The sequence below is a fragment of the Symphalangus syndactylus genome, chromosome 12 (assembly GCF_028878055.3).
Source record: "Symphalangus syndactylus isolate Jambi chromosome 12, NHGRI_mSymSyn1-v2.1_pri, whole genome shotgun sequence".
Classification (NCBI taxonomy): domain Eukaryota; kingdom Metazoa; phylum Chordata; class Mammalia; order Primates; family Hylobatidae; genus Symphalangus; species Symphalangus syndactylus.
In genome coordinates this window covers 48,346,980-48,372,591 of record NC_072441.2, presented here as the reverse complement: position 1 = coordinate 48,372,591, position 25,612 = coordinate 48,346,980, and the positions used below count along the sequence as shown (strand labels likewise).

The window sequence follows — 25,612 nt, the reverse complement described above, 5'->3', positions numbered from 1 at the left end:
CCAGGGTGCACCATGGAGCTGCACCCCAGTGCCCGCTTGTCCTGGCCCTCGGGAACACAAACCTCCTGGGAAGGGCCCGCAGAGGACTGCCAGGCTCTGTCCTATCCAGCAGGGCCTTCTCCTAAGCCACATCTTTGTCACATGAGCTTGAGGACAAGGAAACTCTTTCCCTGACCTGGAGGTGAGTGCATCAAAACCAGAGCTACATTTGGGGCATCCCCAATGTCGATCACATTCTCTTTGTAATTCTCACAGCACCTCATGGTGAGGTAGACTGGTGTGAAAGAGAAACAAAGCAAAATGTCTATCTCCTGTCGGGTCTCTGAGAAGGAAACTCTCTGACCTCAGGGAAGGGGGAGGGAGAAAGGAGAGGTGACTTTCCTATGCTGTGTTCCCAAGGAAAGCATGCATCTCAGTCCATTAGTTTTACCCTTTAGCAGCACTACTGTCTTTGAAAAAATGGCATATATGTATGTGTGTGTGTGTGTGTATGTATGTGTGTGTATATATATATATGTGTGTGTGTATATATAATGACAAATGAGAGTTGGGATTGTTGAGAAATGAGTTCTGATTGTTGAATATAAATCTGAACTCAAGGAAATACCACTATTAAAAGAACTTTAAACACATAAAATTTAGCAGGGTTTAATTGAGCAAAGAACAATTGATGAATTGGGCATCCCTAGAATCAGGACACATGTAGTGAGACTCCAGGGGCCGCCACACAGCTGGATATTTACAGACAGAAAAAGGGAAGTCAAATACAGAAAGCGGAAGAAGGGGAAAGTGAGGTACAGCGCTAGCCCTGTGGTTAAAGCTGGAGTTTCGCTTATTTGAACCTGGTTTGAACGTGGGTTGTCTGTGGTTGACCTGGGTTCAGCTGCTGTGATTTGCTGACATCGGGCCACTTGTTACAAGAGTAAGTTACAGTCTGATTACACATCAAGTTAGGTTACAGCTCACTATGTACGGAGAAACCTTTAGGCCAAACTTAAGATATGTATGGAGGCAGCATTAGGCCAAGCTTAATTCAATTTAACACTGCTCATTTCTGTAAAAGCTTTTTACAGAAAAAAAAAAAAAAGCTTTCAATGTTAATTTTACCCCATATTTTGAAAAGAGAAAGTGCTTGATCATTGATCTTCACATTACAATTAGCAGCAAGTAGGCAAAGTGTTATCTCCACTTTTGACAAGGAGGAGACAGGGGCTGCATGAAAGCCATAGGACCTCCCCATGGGAGCATGTCAATCCTCTGCTTCCAGCTCAGTGTGAGGGCCGTGGTAAACTGCCTCAGGTCTGAGCACAGCACAGTCCCTGATATACAGTGTGTTCTTCATAAATGCCAGCCAACCAGTCCCTTCCCATTCATGTAACCATGTGTAGGTGTCCTGTACTTTTACTTTATAATATTACTGACAACCTCTAATGATATATTTATTAATCATCTAATGTCAGTCCCTGGCACACCCACTATATGACAGCAGGGATTGAGTCGGTCTTGTTCACCACCTGCGTGCCTAGCAAAGTGCCTGGCAGACTGGAGACACCTGCCAAACAAGTGCAAGGTTGGAGAATGAAAAGCTGGTCCTATCATAGCAATTCTGCACCATCGTGACACTTGGCCATAAAACTTTGCTGCCTCAGTTGCCTAATGAATCTAATGGGAATAACTATCTATCCCCTCTCAAAGGCCAGTTCTCTCTCTCTAAGTCGGGAAACACCATTGCTCAGAAAATACTATTCTCCCCATAGAGGCTTCAAACTGCTGTGGAGTGGGAGCACTCTTCACGGTGCTCTCTCATGCCATGGCCAATTTGTGCTCTTTTCCATGAATTAGAAGCAGGATGTTACTTTGGACAATGCCCAATAAAATTGTTCATTTGATTATTGATGATTTGTCTGAAATATTTTGTTGAGCTCTTTTGTTGCCACACACTGAATCAGGCACTTGGGGCCCACTCAGACACTGCTCTGAGGGAAAGCCCTGGCTGATGATGGTAACAAGGGCAGAGGGTCCATGGGCCATGGGAGGCAGGCCAGTTGCTCAGGGAGAAGACTTCTGATCTCCAGTGAATCTTGAAGGGCAGTCATGAATTAGCCAGCAAAAGACGACGTTCTAGTTGGAAAGGTCAGGATGATGAAAGCCTGCAGGGCGTGAGAACTCCCAGCATGTGTAGAATCCATCTCTGCATGTTTTCTCATGGTGCGTATGGTTTAATGATTACCATTTCTTCCTAATCATAGCCGTGTTAGGTGACTTCTGTTCCAGGTGGGAATGGGCTTTCTCTGCCCCTTTGGGAGCTTTCTCACCTTAAAGTATCTGCAAAGGCTGTTACCCAGTATGTTTCTGAGAAACCACACTCCGACAGCTGACACCAGTGTGGGGATGAGAAGGCATCTTGTTTCCCGCTACTTTCTGTAACAGGGATCCCAAGAGAGCATTGTGACTTATGATTCACTTCAGGGTCTTTCCATTTTTTGGAAATGGAAAGACCTCCTGCCAAGGCCCTGCCAACAGAGGTGGGAAGAGGGGTGGGTGCCCATGATCCTCCCAGGTAAATAGGCTGAACTTTGGGGGCATCCAGAATCTCGAATTGAAAGGGGCTGAAATGAGCAGCTTGCCGGCCTCCTACAGATACTGGTGTCTGAAACCTCCATAGAGGTTTAGTTGGGTGCACATTTGCCCCCAGCTGGCTGTGGAAGAATAAGGTCTTAGCCAGTTGGGGCTGGTTTATCTTTAGGGTGGACTGCTGGGCAGCAGGCATGGGAGAGGCACACACCCCAGTTCAACCTGTTCCTCAGTACAGCAGCCTGCCTTGTTTTCCCTCAAGGCGGGTCTGCTTATGTTGACATTGATTCTCCTTGCAAAGTTACAGGTGATTATCAGTAAGTCCTGGGTTTCCATGAGATCATTTTGCTTTCTCCTGGGAGGTAAAGCCTCTTTCCTAACTCAGGCTGTCTCGGGGTTTTGCAGCCCTCTGTCACAACGAACTCATCAGTGGCTATTTCCTTGCGAAGGCTTCTGATAGGTTCACATGCCAGAGTTTCCAACCTTCACCAGCAGCTCAGATTTATGCCCCAGTGAGCGAATGTCCTCAGTACTAGTTCCTTCCTATCAGCTTAGGAAAGTGTGTAGCTCAAGGATTTAAATCATTTAAACAAACTTAATTGGGAAAAATAGACACTTAAACTTTCTACCTGATGACCCCTTTGGTCCAGCCTAGCCACCTCCGGATTTATGATGCAGTGAGTATTGCCTGGTTATTTTATCTCACATCTTTTCATGTTTCCTTTTTTCTTCTTAACTGAGACCACAAATTAGAAAGAACCTTCAGATTCACTTCCTGCATTGTAAACTTGAGCACACAAGCCTGGGGACATCGACTGCCATACTTGAGATCATGCAGCTATTAAGAGTAGGGGATGAGCCAAGGATCCAGGCTCTTCTGATGCCCAGCTCAGGGCTCAATCCACACTGGCTCCATCTTTACATCTAGCCCTGGGTGTTCTTTTTTTATTATTTATTATTTATTTTTTTGAGTCTCGCTCTGTCGCCCAGGCTGGAGTGCAATGGTGCGATCTCAGCTCACTGCAACATCTGCCTCCAGGGTTCAGGCAATTCTCCTGCCTCAGCCTCCCAAATAGCTGGGCCTACAGGTGTGCACCACCATGCCTGGCTAATTTTTGTATTTTTAGTACTGACAGGGTTTTGCCATGTTGGCCAGCCTGCTCTCATACACCTGACCTCAGGTGATTAACCCACCTCGGCCTCCCAAAGTGCCACTATTACAGGCATGAGCCACTGTGCCCGGCCTAGCCTTGGATGTTTTACTGCATCTGTTTCCCCAACCATTCATGGCTTTGTGACTAGAGCACAGTGTTCTTTCCGTAGAATGTACTTAAGGATAGTGTTGCCCAACTTTTTATTTGCTTGGGGTTGCAATGTCAGCTTGCGGGAAATGCTCTAGAAACGTGTGGGGAAACTCTGCTAAGCACCTTCCGTGACTCTCTCATTTGGTTTTCAAGGACTGAGGTAGTGATGTCATTCATTCTTGAACAGAAAGAACTAGCCAAGCTTGTTTTCAGAGTCTAGCACAGCACTTTGAATAGAGGCTAGAGTTCTCTTACTAACCATCACGCTATGTACAAAACATTTCCAATAAACTGCTGAATCTCTGCATCTCTTGGGCTTAAATGGAAAAGCATCTTCTCCAACCTGGGGAATAAAGTATAGGCTTTGTAATTTTATGTAAGGAAAACCCAATACTAGTTACTCTTTCTGGCATGCTTACTATGTGCCACATATATGGTGCCTCTATTATGCTGTACAAATGTTAATTCATTCAATCCTTGGCCCTAAGTGGTAAAATTTCTATTATTCTGAATTTTATAAAGGAAAAGAGTGAGGCTCAGTTGCTTTTCCAAAGTCACACAGATAGAAAGTGGCAAAGCATGGAGTCAAATTGACTATAAGCCCTGCAGGCCAGAAAAGGTGACATTTTGTCTTTGAAGACACAACAAGAGGGCTTTCCTGGATGTCTGCCAGAAACTGCTGTCTTCCGGCAGGTGCTGGGCCTCTATTCCCCATGTTCAGACTCCTAAAGGGAACAGGAGAACACTTGTTTATTTCTCTCTTCTTCTGGTCCCACTTTTATGTCCTATCCCCATGGGAGGGTAAAAAGAGCAGAGGAGGCCCATCCACCTCCACTTCTCCTCTTGATGTTTGCGCCAGCGGCTATAGAGATGGGGACAGACCAGACTCTGGTGCCATGGACTGGCACATGGTCTCAAGTTTCTGGCCCTGGGGTTGGAATACAGTTCCACTTGCTCTGTAGGAGATCAGAGGGATGCTATTTACAAACATTGAGTATCTGAACTCATTTCAGTGGGTTTGGGAAAATTACTCTCCGTGGGAATAAAAGTTATCGAGAAAGAATTTTTAAATACTCTATGTATACATAGGTCGAATTTATTATTTCCAAATACAACAAATATAATTATCCTCTCCCATGATCTTAAACAGATGTATTCCAGAAACATTTTGTCTGTGTCTTTAAAAGACTGCTTTGCTTTTTCTGATATCAGGTCAATAGGGAAATGTGCCACCCTGCTAGTAAAAGCCAGTTTTTTTTAGCAATATCTGCATAACTGTTAGATGTGTTATTATTATTATTATTTTTTGTCTAACTTTCATCCTGCACTCTTCAGCATAACTAAAGATACTCCCTGTTCCAAGGAAGCTCATAATCTAATGATGCCATTGGAAAGTCACTAGTTATTATTGTAGGCCTTTTGCAAATACCCTCCAAAAAAAGCTTAATGTGAGTTTTAGTCCAGATAAATAAACCTATCAAGAAGGAAAAGGAGAAGGATTAAGTGTCATGAAGATTTACTACTCTTGGAGTTTGTTTCCTTCTCTGTAAGGAAGAGTTGTTCCCCATTGCTTCAATCACAAAAAACCATTAATCGTGGTCCAAGAAGGGGAAAAAAACCTTACAAGATCACTTTATAAGGGACAATAAGTACTTGAAAATTAGCAAACATACCTTTAAATTTGGGAACTCTTTAAGTGCTCTGGGTGAATGCATGAGAGGTAGTAAAGAGTGGAGTGTGCAAACTCCAAACTACAGTCAATCTGGCAACAGAATTCTCAGTGTGTTAAGGAAGTAAGCAAATGTTAAAGAGGTAAACAGATTCCAGATTAACTTACCTGGAAGAGTCTCCAACAGCAGCTGGGAAGCAGAAGAATGCAGCTCTTTCTTGCCATCTGGATTGACTGGAAATCCACTGGTCTGGTGGTTCCATTGGCATGGGGGCATCACCCTCCTCCCCTTCCCCCCAAACCCTTCAAAATTTCCAAGGAAGCCTGTCAAGCTCAATTAAGACTCAATGTGTCCCCCAGGGTCCTTTTTTGCCACGTGGAAGAAGAGAGAATATGTCTTATCTTGATGATTTTCTTCTAATCAATTTGAGTGTCAACAGCTAAATTTGAAAAATAGAATGCAAAGTGAAGACTGGATTTATCATTGTTAAGCTAGGAAACCAAGAGTCTGCATTTCTGTATTCTAGGGCGAAAATGGAAATTCACCTGTGGAACTCACTGGCCATTGTGGAAGAAACAGTAAGATGACCCTCCTTTCATTGTGCTGGTCAATATGGTATCAGATCACTTTGAGTTTCCACTTCAGAAGTTTGTGGGTGGCTTTTGTTCACTGTTGTAACCCCAGCACCTAGAGCAGTGGCTCATGAAAAATAGAGTTTCAATAAGTATTTGTGGGAATGAATGAATGTTTGATCAAAAGAGGTAATCCTCTCATGCTGCCAAGATGAATGTGGGGCCTTGGAAATGTGTTCCTAGAATCCTACATTGGAGACTGAAACTCAACTGGAGCTTTTCTATGGAAGCAATGTTACATAAAGTGATTGGGAGTTATTAAAATAGTGCTCTTGGCACCATGATTGCTGTAGGCACTTGTGGCTTGGCCTGATACCTTTGTTACAGTCTATGTCACTGTTTCCATGGGAAAATACATTCTGGGTCCCAGGACTTGGCTTATAAATGACTTTGGAAATACAAACCAGTCTTAGTTGAGACCTGCCTGAAACTGGTTTGACTGTGGCTGTCTTGGAATTTGTCCAAAATAAGGCATTGCTAGGAAACCTGAGTGGTCTTTGTTCTTGTGGCTGGTTCCTACCAGGAAGGGTGGTGTCATGTCAGGAATGTAGACTTGAAGTTTGTAGACCATACCATGCTAGCTATGACCCTTCCTTAAGTGGCCTAAAAAGACTAGAGGATTTTTAATGGACTGGGGAAAGGTCCTTCCAGGTATGTTAATATCTCAAACAATTTAGCTACATAGAATGTGGCCCAGAAACATCACAGTGGGTCACCAGCAACCATGACATTCAGTGAGGTTCAGAGACAATCAGGGTATTATCCTAGAAGATCATAATGTTGGGCATAATATTTGTGGCATAATTGTTGTTTAATCAGCTCTGGGATATGGCTGCGCTATCTTACAGAACAAACAGCCTCATGCATGCTGATGCACATTTGAAGGAATATCCTCCATGTAGACTCATTCAGACATCCCAACCTGCTTTTCTGCAGATTGGGGTTAGTGTGAGGAGCCAGTAGTCTCAGACAGCACTGGTGTTGAGGCCATGGATATCCAGGGAGAAGCCCGGCACCTTATTCTTTAGCATGAAGACCGTGGGGCCTCAAGGGAAGGTGGAAAGTCTAAGGCTCTCTGGTCATAAGATAGGGTCACTTGGTGATAGAAGGGCTACAACTGGCCCTGAGAGGGTTCCTGACTGACCACACAGATGTACTTGCTGGGACATGAAGATATATCTCTGCCATGAGGCTGGTGGGTCTTGGCAGGGGACAGGGGCAGAGTTGGAAACAGAAATCTAACACAAAGGCGGGAGAGTGATTTCAAGTTGTTGGAGGAGTTATGAGATTCTAGCCAGGGTGTAGGGAATGAGGTAGGGGTGAAGGACAGCACTGATCTCTTGAATAAGGGCAGTATCAGTAGACACTCTGTCACTGCGTCCCCTTCAGGAGTCCCTCTGGCAGTGAACAAGGCTAATACAGTGTGTTTCTGCTCAGGCTTGTTAATGCCTTTCATTGATTTCTCTCTGTCCACACACGAGGCTGTTAGTGTTAGCCTCATTTTCAGTAGACTCTACTCAACTGTGGCAATGATGGGCACCTGTAGTACGAAGCTCATATCTCGCTAGATTTGCTACAAAAGAAGACCAAGCAAAGTTCCAAGGCTGATGCTTTGCAGCCCAGAATGGATCATGACTATTACCTTGATTGGCCAGGCCTGGGGCGGGTAACCACTCTCAAGCCCTTGGACTGAGACTGGGGGAAAATGGTTCCCCAGGAAAAACTGAGTTCCTATTACCTAAAGAAGACATGAATATTCAGCAGAAAAACTCACATCTCCACACTCTTAAACTCTGAAATATGTGGCTGGGTGTAAGTCAAAGCCAGAAATTAAATGAGGGAATGGTTCTCTGAGGCCTTCATGTAGCTGCTAATGTTCCTAGAAAGTGAAGGGGTTTTCCCTGATCTGTTCTATAACGTATCTTAAGTAAAGTACACTCAAGTTCTTGTCCTGGAAAATCACCATGTGATTAACAAACACATAGACTGGAAAATTGGGGAAGGGCAGGCAGAAGACTACAAGAGAAGTCTTGTACCCTTTCAACAAATAGGCAGCATCACTTAGCACGAAGGAGGAAATGAAGCAATAATTGAAACCATGAAGTGGGTATCTTTGTATGTGTGCATGTGGCAAAAAAAAGTGCGTCATCTACATTAACATATAGCCAGATGAAAACCCAAGTCATTTCCTTTATTGTAATATTATTAGAAAACAGTGATACTTATTATTTCTTCATCACTTTCTAAGTTATGGGTTAATCTAATCTTGCAATTAGATTCTTCTTCATCAGGTAAAGTTACTCTTATTCTTCAATGATACCTCTTCAAAGAGTCTTTCCAGATTCATGTAGGGAGGGATCTTTTTTTCTCCTTCTTGGCAGCTGCTCACTGCTTTTTGTGCATGCCAGTATGGTAGTACTTGTCGTGTGGCACTGTGATTTTTTATTTGTTCAAAAGGCTCTATCAGGCAAGAGTTATGGGCTTTGAGGTGCATCACTTGACTTCTCTGAAACACAAACTGGTAGAATAACAGTTCATCCCTCTTAGGGGTATTGCAAGAATTAAATTAAATGAGCTGATGCATGAAAAGCACTTAGCATAATACCTGGCTTATAGTGGGAGCCCAGTAAATATTGGCAGTTAGCATTTTAGTGTTTATTCTCATTAAAATAATAATGATTATAATAATTATCATTGCTATGTCCTCTACTAGATGGAGAAGTGCTTGAGGGCAGGGACTGTTCTGAGATCACAGTAGGTACTCTATGTGGAAAAAAAGGAGGGAGGAGGGAAATAAAAAATGGAAACAACAAAGAGGACAGCAATACTAGGTTTGCCCAGAAGTGACAGCTCTAGGGAGCCAGAAATAGCCTCTCCAGCTAGGAGGGATCTCATGACCTTTTGTTTTATAGACAAGGAAATGTAGGGGCCAAGAAAGGTTAAGGAGCATGTTTAGGATCACAGTGTTGGCAGCAGTGGCCTGGAATCCAGGCTCTCTCCTGGGGTTAACCTTCATAGCCCCTGCTTTATTGGCATCTCCACCTTCCTTAGTAAATGCCCATGTATCCATATGGCTTGATAAACCTTGGCTGATGTCTGCCACTGAGAGAACAGGGCATTTCTTATCTATCCCCAGATGGAGACTGAGGAGAACATCGATATTTGATGGGAATGTAATGTATTCGTTATCTTTTCAGTGTCTTTCTTGTAAAACCCAAAAGGCAGCCATTAAAAAATAATATGATCCTGGTCTTAATCTAGCAGGTTCCAAGCAGCCTCAGCCATTATGAGAGTTACTGACTCTAATTGCAAATTATGAGGCAGTTAAAGAAATATAGCATATGTCCTTCTTTAATATAGGTTTGAACCTTCTTTAATATAGGATTGAACTGAACTGTCTACAAGGATTACTGTCTTCCTTGGGAAATAGGCAAGCACTGAGCTGCCACAGGAGCCAAAACAAGGTCTCTGGAACTCATACTGGCAGGAATATCAGAAACGAAACCCATTCCTGTGTTTGAGTGGATGGGACTCCTCAGAAGTGAGAGAAAATTAATAGTGAGATTGACAGAGTGCTTGAAAGGGGAGGTGAGAATGAACTAAATGTAAGAAAGCCAGGTTGGGTATAAAACTGTCTGTAATTTAATATACTTCATCACAAGCATCATGATCTCATGTGTGTATTACGGGTTACATTATACCCTAGGTACAGTCATTTGCCCAAATTGGGAATTTGCACCCTAGGGTGGAGAGCCAGCATTCTAATTAGGAAGCCTGTACTCCAGAAGAAGCTACTACAAGAGCTCCCATGACCTTTATCTATGATCAACAGTAGAGGCTCTGCTAACTGGCATACTTAATGTTAGAAATAGGTTTCCATTGATGAAATTCGTGGCTTCTTAGCATAATGGATGCTCCAAACAGAATTTCATTCATGAACTTACTAGTGGTAAAGATAAATGAATTGTCTAAAATATTTTAGAGTAGCTTCCTGCTCTTGATTTAAAAGAGTATAAACATCTAGCCAGTCCTGTAGCTCTTAGTGATGCAATCCTGGATCAAGATTTGGATTCAGAAGATACTAGTTTCTTGATGCCAACTATGCAGATTAATTGAATTCTGTATCCAAAATATTGTTGTATTTACCTGAAAAGATGATGTGCTATCAGGAGCTAAAGAAGCCATGCTTTAACTATGAAGGGATAAACCCAAGGACAACATGCAAAGTATGTTATTTATCCAATGCTGTTTGACAAATTACTCCAAAATGTAGTGGCTTAAAACAACAATAATAATAATCTCCCATGGTTTCTGTGAGTCAGAAATTTGAGAGCAGTTCTGGCTTGGAGATTTCTCATGAAGTTGCAATCACATGTTGGCTGGAGCTGTAACTATCTGAAGGCTTGACTGGGGCTGAAGGACTCACTTCCAAGATAGCTAACTACATGGTAGACAAGCTGATGCTCCCCGCTGGAGGGAGGCCTTAGTTTTTCTCTATGTTGGCTTCTCCATGTGCCCTGGATTTCCTCACAACATGGTGGTTGAGTTCCAGAAGCAAGCATCTGAAAACAGAGAGCCAGGTGGAAGCTGTATCCTTTCTGTGATCTATCCTCAAAAGTCAGATAGTGTCACTTCTGCCCCACTCCATTGATACGGATAGTCACAATCCCCTGCCTAGATTTGAGAAGAGAGAACACAGACCCTTCCCTTAATGGGAGGAGTGTCAGTTGCCAGTCACATTGTGTGAAGATTAGGTGCTATGAGATAAATATGTAGGTGTGGCATTTTTTGAGAAATACAACATGCTACAATAAGTAAGGATGGCAATGAGAAAAGGTAAGAAAACAAAAACAAAAACAAAAAAACCCACCTAGCGCCTTGATACCATCACTGGGCTACTGAAGTAATCAACCATGAAAACACCTACCTCAGAATATCTTGTTTTGTAAGACAGTACTTTATCTTCATTGTTTTATTTGGGTATTCCATTATTATAGCTGAAAATATTTTAATGGATATTACTTGGTAGAAAAGCTAGAGCCAAAGACCTGGATTCAAATTCTCCCATGGCGCCCTAGATAATATGACTTCAACTAAAGTATTTATTCCCATTCATGTATTCAACAAATGTTTATAAATGAACTTATATGTGCCAACCAGGTACTGTAAGTTCACTATGTGTTCTGTGGGACTGTCTGTGTGTGAGGGAGGTGGTGGTATGGAGTGGCAAGAAATAAACCAGATAAACGATTAAGATGACGTTGAGTGGTGAGGAGTACTATGGAGGAAGATAAAGCAGGAAAGGGTGACAGTGTGACTAGGGAGGTCCTCATGCACAAGGTGACATTTGAGTAAGGACTTGAAGGAGACCCAGTGTGTATTAGGAACACTTCCAGTGGGACCTAAGGGAGTCAGTGAGGGGAAGGATAGTAGGAAGTGAGGACAGAGGTTTTAGGGAGTGGGAGCAAATTGTATAGTGAAATGGGAAGCCGTTGAGCTTTTGATTAGAGGGTTATGTAATCTGACTTACTTTTTTTTCTTTTTAAAAATTATACTTTAAGTTCTAGGGTACATGTGCACAATGTGCAGGCTTGTTACATAGGTATACATGTGCCATGTTGGTTTGCTGCACCCATTAACTCATCATTTACATTAGGTATTTCTCCTAATGCTATCCCTCCCCCTACTCCTCACCCCATGACAGGCCCCTGTGTGTGATGTTCCCCACCCTGTGTCCAAGTGTTCTCATGGTTCAATTCCTGCCTATGAGTGAGAACATGTGGTGTTTGGTTTTCTGTCCTTGTGATAGTTTGCTGAGAATGATGGTTTCCACCTTCATCCATGTCCCTGCAAAGGACATGAACTCATCCTTTTTTATGGCTGCATAGTATTCCATGGTGTATATGTGCCACATTTTCTTAATCCAGTCTATCATTGATAGACATTTGGGTTGGTTCCAAGTGTTTGCTATTGTGAATAGTGCTGCAATAAACATATGTGTGCACGTGTCTTTAGAGTAGCATGACTTATTATCCTTTGAGGATATACCCAGTAATGAGATCGCTGGGTCAAATGGTATTTCTAGTTCTAGATCCTTGAGGAATCACCACACTGTCTTCCACAATGGTTGAACTAGTTTACGCTTCCACCAACAGTGTAAAAGCATTCCTATTGCACCACATCCTCTCTAGCATCTGTTGTTTCCTGACATTTTAATGATTGCCATTCTAACTGGTGTGAAATGGTATCTCACTGTGGTTTTAATTTGCATTTCTCTGTTGACTAGTGATGATGAGCAGCATTTCTTCATATGTCTGTTGGCTGCATACATGTCTTCTTTTGAGAAGTGTATGTTCATATCCTTTGCCCAATTTTGATGGGGTTAGTTTTTTCTTGTAAATTTATTTAAGTTCTTTGTAGATTCTGGATATTAGCCCTTTATCAGTTGGGTAGATAGCAAAACTTTTCTCCCATTCTGTAGGTTGTCTGTTCGCTCTGATGGTAGTTTGTTTTGCTGTGCAGAAGCTCTTTAGTTTGATTAGATCCTATTTGTCTATTTTGGCTTTTGTTTCCATTGCTTTTGGTGTTTTTAGTCATGAAGTCCTTGCTCATGCCTATGTCCTGAACGGTATTGCTTAGGTTTTCTTCTAGGATTTTTATGGTTCTAGATCTAACATTTAAGTCTTTAATCCATCTTGAATTACTTTTTGTATAAGGTGTAAGGAAGGGATCCAGTTTCAGCTCTCTACATATGGCTAGCCAGTTTTCCCAGCATTTATTAAATAGAGAATCCTTTCCCCATTTCTTGTTTTTGTCACGTTTGTCAAAGATCAGACAGTGGTAGATGTGTGGTGTTATTTCTAAGGCCTCTGTTCTGTTCCACTGGTCTATAGCTCTGTTTTGGTGCCAGTACCATGCTGTTTAGGTTACTGGAGCCTTGTAGTATAGTTTGAAGTCAGGTAGCTGATGTCTCCAGCTTTGTTCTTTTTGCTTAGGATTGTTTTGGCAATGTGGGCTCTTTTTTGGTTCCATATGAACTTTAAAGTAGTTTTTTCCAATTCTTTGAAGAAAGTCATTGGTAGCTTGATGGGGATGGCATTGAATCTATAAATTACCTTGGGCAGTATGGCCATTTTCACAATATTGATTCTTCCCATCCATGAGCATGGAATGTTCTTCCATTGTTTGTGTCCTCTTTTATTTCATTGAGCAGTGGTTTGTAGTTGTCCTTGAAGATGTCCTTCACATCCCTTGTAAGTTGGATTCCTAGGTATTTTATTTTCTTTGTAGCAATTGTGAATGGGAGTTCGCTCTCTGTTTGTCTGTTATTGGTGTATAGGAATGCTTGTGATTTTTGCACATTGATTTTGTATCTTGAGACTTTGCTGAAGTTGCTTATCAGCTTAAGGAGATTTGGGGTTGAAACAATGGGGTTTTCTAAATATACAATCATGTTATCTGCAAACAGGGACAATTTGACTTCCTCTTTTCTTAATTGAATACCCTTTATTTCTTTCTCCTGCCTGATTGCCCTGGCCAGAACTTCCAACACTATGTTGAATAGGAGTGGTGAGAGAGGGCATCCCTGTCTTGTGCCAGTTTTCAAAGGGAATGCTTCCAGTTTTTGCCCATTCAGTATGATATTGGCCATGGGTTTGTCATAAATAGCTCTTATTATTTTGAGATATGTCCCATCAATACCTAGCTTATTGAGAGTTTTTAGCATGAAGGGCTGTTGAATTTTGTCAAAGGTCTTTTCTGCATCTATTGAGATTATCATGTGGTTTTTGTCATTGGTTCTGTTTATGTGATGGATTACCTTTATTGATTTGCGTATGTTGAACCAGCCTTGCAACCCAGGGATGAAGCCGACTTGATCGTGGTGGATAAGCTTTTTGATGTGCTGCTGGATTTGGTTTGCCAGTATTTTACTGAGGATTTTCGCATTGATGTTCATCAGGGATATTGTTCTAAAATTCTTTTTGTTGTGTCTCTGCCAGGCTTTGGTGTCAGGATGATACTGGCCTCAAGAAATGAGTTAGGGAGGATTCCCTCTTTTTCTATTGATTGGAATAGTTTCAAAAGGAATGATACCAACTCCTCTTTGTACCTCTGGTAGAATTTGGCTGTGAATCCGTCTGGTCCTGGACTTTTTTTGGTTGGTATGCTATTAATTATTGCCTCAATTTCAGAGCCTGTTATTGGTCTATTCAGAGATTCAACTTCTTCCTGATTTAATCTTGGGAGGGTGTATGTGTCCAGGAATTTATCCATTTCTTTAGATTTTTTAGTTTATTTGCGTAGAGGTGTTTATAGTATTCTCTGATGGCAGTTTGTATTTCTGTGGGATCATTGGTGATATCCCCTTTATCATTTTTTATTGCATCTATTTGATTCTTCTCTCTTTTCCTATTAGTCTTGCTAGCAGGCTATCAATTTTGTTGATCTTTTCAAAAAATCAGCTCCTGGATTCATTGATTTTTTGAAGGGTTTTTTGTGTCTCTATTTCCTTCAGTTCTGCTCTGATCTTAGTTATTTCTTGCTTTCTGCTAGCTTTTGAATGTGTTTGCTCTTGCTTCTCTAGTTCTTTTAATTGTGATGTTAGGGTGTCGAATTTAGATCTGTGCTGCTTTCTCTTGTGAGCATTTAGTGCTATAAATTTTCCTCTACACACTGCTTTAAATGTGTCCTAGAGATTCTGGTATGTTTTGTCTTTGTTCTCATTGGTTTCAAAGAACATCTTTATTTCTGCCTTTATTTTGTTATCTACCCAATAGTCATTCAGGAGCAGGTTGTTCAGTTTCCATGTAGTTGTGCGGTTTTGAGTGAGTTTCTTAATCCTTAGTTCTAATTTGATTGCACTGTGGTCTGAGAGACAATTTGTCATGATTTCTGTTCTTTTACATTTGCTGAGGAGTGCTTTACTTCCAACTATGTGGTCAGTTTTGGAATAAGTACAATGTGGTGCTGAGAAGAATGTATATTTTGTTGACTTGGGGTGGAGAGTTCTGTAGATGTTTATTAGGTCTGCTTGGTGCAGAGCTAAGTTCAAGTCTTGGATATCCTTGTTCACCTTCTGTCTTTTTGATCTGTATAATATTGACAGTGGGGTGTTAAAGTCTCCCATTATTATTGTGTGGGAGTCTCAATCTCTTTGTAGGTCTCTAAGGACTTGCTTTATGAATCTGTGTGCTCCTGTATTGGATGCATATATATTTAGGATAGCTAGCTCTTCTTGTTGAATTGATCCCTTTCCCATTATGTAGTGGCCTTCCTTGTCTCTTTCGATCTTTGTTGGTTTAAAGTCTGTTTGTTATCAGAGACTAGGGTTGCAATCTCTGCTTTTTTTTTGTTTTGTTTTGCATTTGCTTGTTGGATCTTCCTCCATCCCTTTATTTTGAGCCTATGTGTGTCTCTGCACATGAGATGGGTCTCCTGACTACAGCACACTGATGGGTCTTGACTCTTTATCCAATTTGCCAGTCTGTGTCTTTTAATTGGAGCATTTAGCCCATTTACATTTAAGGTTAATATTGTTATGTGTGAATCTGATCCTGTCATTATGATGTTAGCTGGTTATTTTGCCTGTTAGTTGATGCAGTTTCTTCCTAGCATCAATGGTCTTTACAATTTGGCATGTTTTTGCAGTGGCTTGTACCAGTTGTTCCTTTCCATGTTTAATGCTTCCTTCAGGAGCTCTTGTAAGGCAGGCCTGATGGTGACAAAATCTCTCAGCATTTGCTTGTCTGTAAAGGATTTTATTTCTCCCTCACTTATGAAGATTAGTTTGGCTGGATATGAAATTCTGGGTTGAAAATTCTTTTCTTTAAAAATGTTGAATATTGGCCCTCACTCTCTTCTGGCTTGTAGAGTTTCTGCCGAGAGATCTGCTGTTAGTCTGATGGGCTTCTCTTTGCGGGTAACCCGACCTTTCTCTCTGGCTGCCCTGAACATTTTTTCCTTCATTTCAACCTTGGTGAATCTGACAATTATGTGTCTTGGGGTTGCTCTTCTTGAGGAGTATCTTTGTGGTGTTCTCTGTATTTCCTGAATTTGAATGTTGGCCTGCCTTGCTAGGTTGGGGAAGTTCTCCTGGATAATATCCTGCAGAGTGTTTTCCAACTTGGTTCCATTCTCCCCATCACTTTCAGGTACACCAATCAAATGTAGATTTGGTCTTTTCACATAGTCCCATATTTCTTGGAGGCTTTTTAGTTTCTTTTTACTCTTTTTTCTCTAAACTTCTTCTCTTACTTTATTTCATTAACTTGATCTTCAATCACTGATACCCTTTCTTCCACTTGATCAAATTGGCTACTGAAGCTTCTGCATGCGTCATGTAGTTCTTGTGCCATGGTTTTCAGGTCCACCAGGTCATTTAAGGTCTTCTTTACACTGTTTATTCTAGTTAGACATTCGTCTAATCTTTTTTCAAGATTTTAACTTCCTTGCGGTGGGTTCGAACATCCTGTAGCTCAGAGAAGTTTGTTATTACCGACCTTCTGATGCCTACTTCTGTCAGCTCATCAAAGTCATTCTCTGTCCAGTTTTGTTCCATTGCTGGTGAGGAGCTGTGATCCTTTGTAGGAGAAGAGGCACTCTGGCTTTTAGAATTTTCAGCTTTTCTGCTCTGGTTTCTCCCCATCTTTGTGGTTTTATCTACCTTCGATCTTTGATGTTGGTGACCTACAGATGGGGTTTTTGTGTGGATGTCCTGTTTGTTGATGTTGATGCTATTCCTTTCTGTTTGTTAGTTTTCTTTCTAAGAGTCAGGTCTCTCAGCTGCAGGTCTGTTGGAGTTTGCTAGAGGTCCACTCGAGAACCTGTTTGCCTGGATATCACCAGTGGAGGCTGCAGAACAGCAAATATTTCAGATCAACAAATATTGCAGAGCAGCAAATATTGCTGCCTGATCCTTCCTCTGGAAGCTTCATCCCAGAGGGGCACCCACCTGTATGAGGTGTCAGTCAACCCCTACTGGGAGCCCCTACTGGCTATGACCTTTCTGGGGCTGCCTGGCTTCTTCACAACACAGCGGTTGGGTTCCAGGGGTCCAAGATTCCAAGGGTGAGTGGCCCCAGAAAGACAGAGAGCCAGGCAGAAGCTGTATCAATGTTTACAACCTAGCCTTGAAAGCCTTCCTCAGTTCAGCCACATTCTATTCATCAAGACAGTTATAAAGTTCTGCCAAAATTCAAGGAGAGGGAAATAGACTCCATCTTTTGATGGGCAGGGCAGAGCTCTTAGCTTTGGTTACTTCTGGACCCACTAAGATACTATCCTGGTGCCCCTCACAAAATAGGTACTTAATAAATGAGGGTAAACAAAAATTAGCAACAAAGACATACCATGTAAATAAAATGCCCTTAAAAGGGCAGCTATAAGGTTGAGGAAATGGTCAATTCTTGTTATTCCTGGTAGTTACCTTCTAGAAAGTTGCTGTGAATATTGAGTTAGTGGATACTGAACTATTGCTCCTAGGGGAAATACAGGGTTAGATTCCTGCCAGCCTCTGGTCACATTTTTGTCAGCTTATCACTACATGACCCTGTATATGTTCCTGTTTAAAGACACCTTATTTATTACATAATGTTGATTCAGTAATATTGAACTCAGCCAGCGGCACTAACTCGTACCTGAATGAAGCTTACCTAACACATATTTTCTCCATAAGGCACATCTCAGCCTTCCTGTGCTTAGGAACATTAGATAGCACTTTAGTACTACACCTGAGGATCATTTTATTTTATGTTATTTTTTATTTAAAAAATTTAATTGACAAATAAAGATAGAATATATTCAAAATGTATAATGCAATGATTTGGCATATGTATACATTATGTAATGATTACCAAAACAAAATTAACACATCCATCATTACCTATGCTATACATTGAATCCACTGAACTTACTTGTTCTCTTATAACTGAAAATCTGTGCTCTTTGACCAATGTCTTCTCATTTGCCCTGCTCCCTGTCCCCACCCCTGGCAATTACCATTTTATTCTCTGTTGCTATGAATTAGGCTTTTTTTTTTTTTTGGAGACACTTTTAAGCAGCAAAATCACCAAGAAAAAGCACAGAAATATGAAAAAGCTTGCACTAAATAGACTGTGAAAAGGATCCCAGTTTACAATATGACAGCTGAAACAAGAAGGCAGAGAATTGTCTTGTTTAAGATCAACTAGGAAGGAGTGCGTTGGGTGACTCAGATTTTTTGCTGCTTGGTGTATGTCTGCTAATGACCTTGAAAGGTCCACAAGTATTGATTCTGGGATTGCAAATACATTTTAGAGAGTAGGAAAGTTTGCAATATGTAAACAATGTGTGAATAATGAGTCTCTACTGTATCTAATTTGCTTTAAACTGAATGCAAAGGGCCAAATAACAAGGCTTTTAGAACTTTTTCTGTGTACGTCCATGTGCAAGAGGCCATCACTTCTATATATTTTAACTTTATTTTTATTTTACTTTATTTTTTTGAGACAGAGTCTCACTCTGCAGCCTAGGCAGGAGTGTAGTGGCATGATCTTGACTCACTGCAACCTCTGCCTCCTGGGTTCAAGTGATCCTTGTGCCATAGCCTCCTGAGTAGCTGGGACTACAGGTGTGCATGCCTGGCTAAGTTTTGTATTTTTAGTAGAGATGGGGTTTTGCCATGTTGCCCAGGCTGGTCTTGAACTCCTGAGCTCAAGTCATCTGCCAGCTCTGGCCTCCCAAAGTGCTGGGATTACAGGCGTGAGCCACTGCATGCAGCTGGGTATATTTTAACTTTAAAGATGTCATCAATGCTTTGGAGCTAAATCCTTTACACAAGTGAACTCTGAAGTTGTGATTGGTTTTGATCTTATTCGTTTGAAATGAGATTTTATTACTTTGAGAACAGCTTCACATTTCTGAGGCTATCCTCTTTGGTCGGCATCTTCTTTTTATATTCCTATAAATTAGATTCTGTGAGCAGGTTTTTCTCTTTTGTTTTGTTTATGGAGATTGAGACAAAGTAGCACTGAGATGCCTGCACAAGGTGACCACTTCTTTCCACAGAGATGCTGTGAACTTCCTTTGAAAGAAAACAGACTAGGTTTGGTTTTGGTTTTGAAGGAGGAAAATATCTTGACCTTGTGGTTTTAAAAATCAATTTCCTAAATAGTTAAATTTAAGAAAAAAGTTTTAAAAATAAAATAAAATGAACAGAAATGTGAGCCCCAGGGTCCTTTAAAAATGCCTTTATAATTTTCCATGGAACATATTTTTGTTGTTTATTACTCATCTTTTCGGGCAGCCTCATACTATTTGGTCTGTAGTTTCTAAAGAAGTCATTTAGTTCATTGAAGAGTAACCCAGCTGCCCCCTCAAACGCCATTGCCCTTCTGGGAACTTGGGAATCCCTCTGGGGGAGGCTTGTGAGATGCGTTGGCTCAAGGAACGCCCCAGGGAATGGCTCCGTCCAGCCTGTTGGACATTGCTAAGCGAGTCCAAGATAAACAGGGAGCCACTGGGAGACAGAGCAGGGGCCAATCTTACCATTAGGCTGATCAGCTTTCCTCTGCCTGTTCTCCTTCCCTAAACTGTTGAGTCTTCCTGCCAAGACAATGTCCCAGCTTGTGCACATGCAAACAAGGCAGAAAGCCTTGTTTGTTTTGTCTGGAAGTTAACCTTGAACTCTCAAAGGAGCACTTAATGTCACATGGAAGCAACACTCTCCAAAGACAGCAGCCCCACTTTTCTGGGGGACCAGACTGCCATTAACCTCAGCCTCCCCAACCACAGATGATTTCAGAAAAGGTCTTTGAGGAAAAGACTGGTGACAAAGCCCAGTTACTTTTCTCAGGCCAGCAGACCCAGGCAAATTAAAGAGGGAGTCTCTGGGGCTTATGGACACTGCTTGGGATACTAGTTTTGAAGGAGCACTAAAACCATACTGGAATAAACTGGAAATGCAGTGTCAGTTAACTCAGGTTTCTGCCTAGAGCTGTTCCTGTGCAAGTAAGCAGTTCCTTTAACTTCCTGGTGTCAGGGTTCTCATGCAAGCATTCCTATCTGTGACACTTCCAAACAAATAATGGGGCACAATTGCAGGCAGAGCCTCAGCCCCAAGACATGCATCCACACCAGAGACTAGAGTCACATTGTGGTTTGCTGACAGGTGACACGGAATAACGCATGGTGCCATGCTGCTTCCTGGGAAGGAGGGGTTTCCTTTCCCTTTCGCTACCTAAATAATAAGCTCTTTAACATACCTTAATAAACATAGAATGGCTTAGAAAATTGCCCATAATAAGGCCGGGCACGGTGGCTCACGCTTGTAATCCCAGCACTTTGGGAGGCCAAGGCGGGCGGATCACGAGGTCAGGAGATCGAGACCACGGTGAAACCCCGTCTCTACTAAAAATACAAAAAAAAATTAGCCGGGCGTGGTGGCGGGCGCCTGTAGTCCCAGCTACTCGGAGAGGCTGAGGCAGGAGAATGGCGTGAACCCGGGAGGCGGAGCTTGCAGTGAGCCGAGATTGCGCCACTGCACTACAGCCTGGGCAACAGAGCGAGACTCCGTCTCAAAAAAAAAAAAAAAAGAAAAAGAAAATTGCCCATAATAAGTGTATGCGACTATTCTCTCGTTTTGAATATAAAGAAAAAACATGATTTTTACCCATAGAAGTTTCTCACCCCCACTAGTATTGAACAAATATGCTTTAAAGAAGAGCTGTATTATTATTATAATTATCTTTTTTTTGTTTGAGACAGAGTCTCTGTCACCCAGGCTGGAGTGCAGTGGCATGATCTCGGCTCACTGCAAGCTCCACCTCCTGGGTTCACGCCATTCTCCTGCCTCAACCTCCCGAGTAGCTGGGACTACAGGCACCCGCCACCACACGTGGCTAATTTTTTTGTATTTTTAGTAGAGACAGGGTTTCACCGTGTTAGCCAGGATGGTCTCGATCTCCTGACCTTGTGATCCACCTATCTTGGCCTCCCAAACTGCTGGGATTACAGGTGTGAGCCACCGCGCCCAGCCAAAGAGCTGCATTATTAATTGTCTTAGAGAGCCCTTGTGTCTCTGTTTGGCCTTGCAGAGAGAGACCTGGACTTAACTAGTTTGACTTGCTTGGGAAAGGGCCTCCTTCCCCATCCTCAACAGATAGGGATAGACCATTGGAGAGGAGCACAGGGCCTATAAGAGCCAAGGGTTCTAGAGGAGTGCTTTCCAGCTTTCAAGCGAGGATGATCAACTCTCAGCTTTTCCTGGTGTTTCACGGTGCTAAAGCCTGGAAAGTCCTGGGATCAGCTGGTCAGGCTTATTGTACCTAGGGAGGCAGCAGAGTGGAAGGCTTACCTGTGTGGGCTTGGGGGCCCAACGGCCTGGGTTAGGGCCTGTCTCCACTATTTAATTTGCAACCTCGGGCAAGTAACTTAACCTTGCTGCTTTTTGGTTTTCTCATCTGGAAACCGGTGGGAAAAATAACACCTACCTTTTAGGGATATTGTGAAGCAAAAATGAAACAATATATGTTGAGTAACTCTTAGTGTGCTGGGTACATAGAAAGTGCTCATAAATGTTGGCTATTATTATTGTGGTAATTTTTATTTGAGGGCACAATGATTTTTACCTCTCCAGTAGTCGGATGGGCAATGCTGTGCGAAAGACAGCAATTAATATATCTGCTGTCAGCCTGGATCTATCAAGAAGAGGTCTTAAGAAGGTGGGGAATTGTGGGATTGTATTCCTTTTGGAATCTGTTTTATCAAAATAGATTTTACTTTTAAAAATTTGGGTGTCTGCAGGGGCAAGTCTCGATGATCTGGAAAGTCTAGGCGGACAGAATTCTTGGAAAAGGGAGGCACAGCTCTGTATGCATGCTCGGGGATCTGCAGGCTTTGCAAGTGCCCTTGCTGAGGGACCAGACACTGGGGGAGCCTGTGGTTTATCAGTCCCTCCTTTAGGCCCAGTATCAGGCTGCGGGCGGTTGGTTGGTGTGTGCTGTAGAAAATCTCCCCAGCTCCAGCACTGGGCCTCCGGGCACATGTGTTTTAGATCAGTGGTAATGGAGTGTGCTTTTGAAGTTCTGATTTCCTGTTATTTGGCCTGCAAAATTTTGCTGAGTCATTTGACCTGATGGATCTTCTGAAATAGTAGTCACATGACCAAAGGAAACCGTGTAGACCCACAGCTTGCCTGCAGATACGTATGTTTTTTCAAACTTCATTCAACCAGTATTCACAGATCATGCACTGCCTGCCATACATTACATTAGGGACCTGGAGCTTACTGGGTGGTATAGGGCCCAGCTTTGTCCACAGAGAGCTTGCTTTCTAGTGAAGAGGACAGGCCCATATCTAAGGACTACATGTCCAACCTTAAAAAATTTGATTAACTCTTTTTTTTTTTTTTTTTTTGAGACAGAGTCTCACTCTGTCACCCAGGCTGGAGTGCAGTGGCACAATCTCGGCTCACTGCAACCTCCACCTCCCAGGTTCAAGCGATTCTCCTGCCTCAGCCTCCTGAGTAGCTGGGATTACAGGTGCATGCTACCACACCTGGCTAATTTTCGTGTTTTTAGTAGAGACAGGGTTTCACATGTTGGTCAGGCTGGTCTCAAACTCCTGACCTTGTGATCCACCTACCTCAGTCTTCCAAAGTGCTGGGATTACAGGCGTGAGCCACCACGCCCAGCCAAAATTTCAATTAACTCTTAAAAGAAGTATACACTGTGTGACCAAGGAAGCACAGAGTGATTCATTCTGAGAGGGGAGAATCACAAAGCAAGGAACATAGAGCCAGGCTTTGGAAGAAAAGTAGAATAATGAAAGTCAGCAGAGGGCAAGTGGAAACAAAGCACTGTGCGCAGGTTCACTGTGTCCTGTCTGTCAATCAGCATGCTTGATTGGACCATAGGAAGCACAAAGGTAGTGTAGTGGAAGATTAATTGGACCAGCTGATGCAGAATGTGGGGTGAATGCAAGACTACAGAGCTGATACTTTATTGGTGAAGGAGGGCATCTTTGTCAGCAGTTCTATGTAGGATGCAGGAAGACAGGAGAGAGCGGAGGTGTTAGTTATAAAACACAAGCAAGAGTTCATGAGCGCTTGAACTTTGGAAGTGACAGAGAGAATGGAGGGGAGGGCAGAGAAGTGACTAAAGACATTTGAGAGGAGGAAAGAGAAGGTTTATCAACAACCTGTTTTAATGTGGAAATCAAGCAGGGAATGGAAGAGCAAACTGGATTCCAGTCTGGGTCAAGCCAAAAAGACGATGAAGGGTGAAGGCCAAGAATGGGGTTATTCAGTCTAGGAAACAAAGGGTTAAACAGCACCTTAATGATAGCTTGTGTGTATGTGAGAGACCAATAACAACTGTTTTCTGATTTTCTCTAGATTTCTGATTTTTTCTGATTTTAACTGGAGTTAAGGTCTGTAGAATTTAGATAAAATATAAGAAAACATTTCCAAATGAGGAAATTTTGAGACATTTTATCTTCAGGATGGGTTTTGTTTCCAAGTGTAAATATTTGCCTCAATGTCTCAAGATAGGAAGAGATGACTTCTTCCCTCCCTCTTACTGGAAATCCAGCTCAGCTCATCCTCTGTCAGTGGTTTCCGCTCTGACAAGAAAAGACAGTATTGCTGTTACTTTAAGGAAAAACAGAAGCAGTTGATGTGGATTTGCCATTGGAAATGGCTGTACTAAATTCACAGAGGAATTCTGAATAATTAAAATAAACATAAACATAAAATAAGAATACTGAAAATAGGTATAAGTTGGTTCGTGGTCGTGTAATTATTACAATTAAATCTCTTCAGGTGGCTCATAACAGAATGCCACTTCAAAAGAGCTTTGGCAGAAAAGAAAGGATGTTTGGAAGGGATTAGGGGAATCTCAGGCCACCAAAGACAGAGGGTAACTGAGATGCATCCGGAGTCCTGAGAGTGACGTTTGTTTCCTGCTCTGCTTCTCCCTGAGTCGGCTGCCTTCTCTCCCTGCATGCTGACTTTCACCAGGTCAGCCACCCAACAGTGCCTGAATGGCCTGTGTGCAGGGCAAGGGGCCAAGACTGCCAGATCATGGCTCTACCCCAATTCCAAATTCCTAGGGAAGAGACTCTGGCCCAGCTCAGAGAACAAGATCATATAGCTCAAGCACAGGTGCTGAAAGGAGCATGCCGCTGTGGACAGGGCGGGCAGTTCTCAGAGGAGGGTATTATGGGCTGGGCAGTCACTTCATAAAGGCACTTACTGCAAGCTCTTAAAAAACTGACAGACTTTGTCTACAAAGAGCTTGCTTTCTAGTGACTAGGACAGGCCTGTATTTAAGGACTACATGTCTGACCTTAAAAAATTCAATTAACTCTTAAAAGAAATATATACTATGTGACCAAGGAAGCACAGAGTGATTCATTCTGAGAGGGGAGGATCACAAGGAAGGAACATAGAGCCAGGCTTTGGAAGAGAAGTAGAATAATGAAACAGAGGGCAAATGGAAACAGAGCACCGTGTGCAGGTTCAGTGTGTCCTGTCTGTCAATCAGCATGCTTGATTGGACCAAAGCTCTCATCTGTTCTAAGTATACGGCAGAATATTTGAAATGTAGAGCATAAAGAACTTCTAGCACAAAATAATTTAGAAAAGTCACCATCCTGGCCAGGTGCTGTGGCTCACGCATGTAATCTCAGCAGTTTGGGAGGCTGAGGCAGGTAGATCACGAGGTCAGGAGATCGAGACCATCCTGGCTAACACCGTGAAACCCCAACTGTCCTAAAAATGCAAAAAATTAGCCGAGCATGGTGACGTGTGCCTGTAGTCCCAGCTACTTGAAGGCTGAGGCAGGAGAGTTGCTTGAACCCAGGAGGCGGAGGCTGCAGTGAGCTGAGATTGCGCCACTTCACTCCAGCCTGGGCGACAGAGCAAGACTCATACTGCCCAAGGTAATTTATAGATTCAATGCCATCCCCAACAAGCTACCAATGACTTTCTTCACAGAATTGGAAAAAACTACTTTAAAGTTCATATGGAACCAAAAACGAGCCCACATTGCCAAGTCAATCCTAAGCCAAAAGAACAAAGCTGGAGCATCACGCTACCTGACTTCAAACTATACTACAAGGCTCCAGTAACCAAAACAGCATGGTACTGGTACCAAAACAGAGATATAGACCAATGGAACAGAACAGAGCCCTCAGAAATAATGCCACATATCTACAACCATCTGATCTTTGACAAACCTGACAAAAACAAGAAATGGGGAAAGGATTCCCTATTTAATAAATGGTGCTGGGAAAACTGGCTGGCCATATGTAGAAAGCTGAAACTGGATCCCTTCCTTACACCTTATACAAAAATTAATTCAAGATGGATTAAAGACTTAAATGTTAGACCTAAAACCATAAAAACCCTAGAAGAAAAGCTAGGCAATACCATTCAGGACATAGGCATGGGCAA

The 25,612-nt window shown here is 42.3% G+C and overlaps 1 long non-coding RNA gene across 3 annotated transcripts in view; it reads left to right on the top strand.

Annotated features, from left to right (window-relative positions):
- Positions 1–25,612, top strand: part of LOC134734122 (uncharacterized) — a 194,889-nt gene that overhangs the window by 43,446 nt on the left and 125,831 nt on the right. The window contains exon 2 of one of the 3 annotated variants that reach the window (XR_010117485.1): positions 6,075–6,126. The exons of the other annotated variants lie outside the window; for them this stretch is intronic. This is a non-coding gene — a long non-coding RNA (uncharacterized lncRNA). The remainder of the gene's footprint in view (positions 1–6,074; positions 6,127–25,612) is intronic. 3 annotated transcript variants of the gene reach the window in all.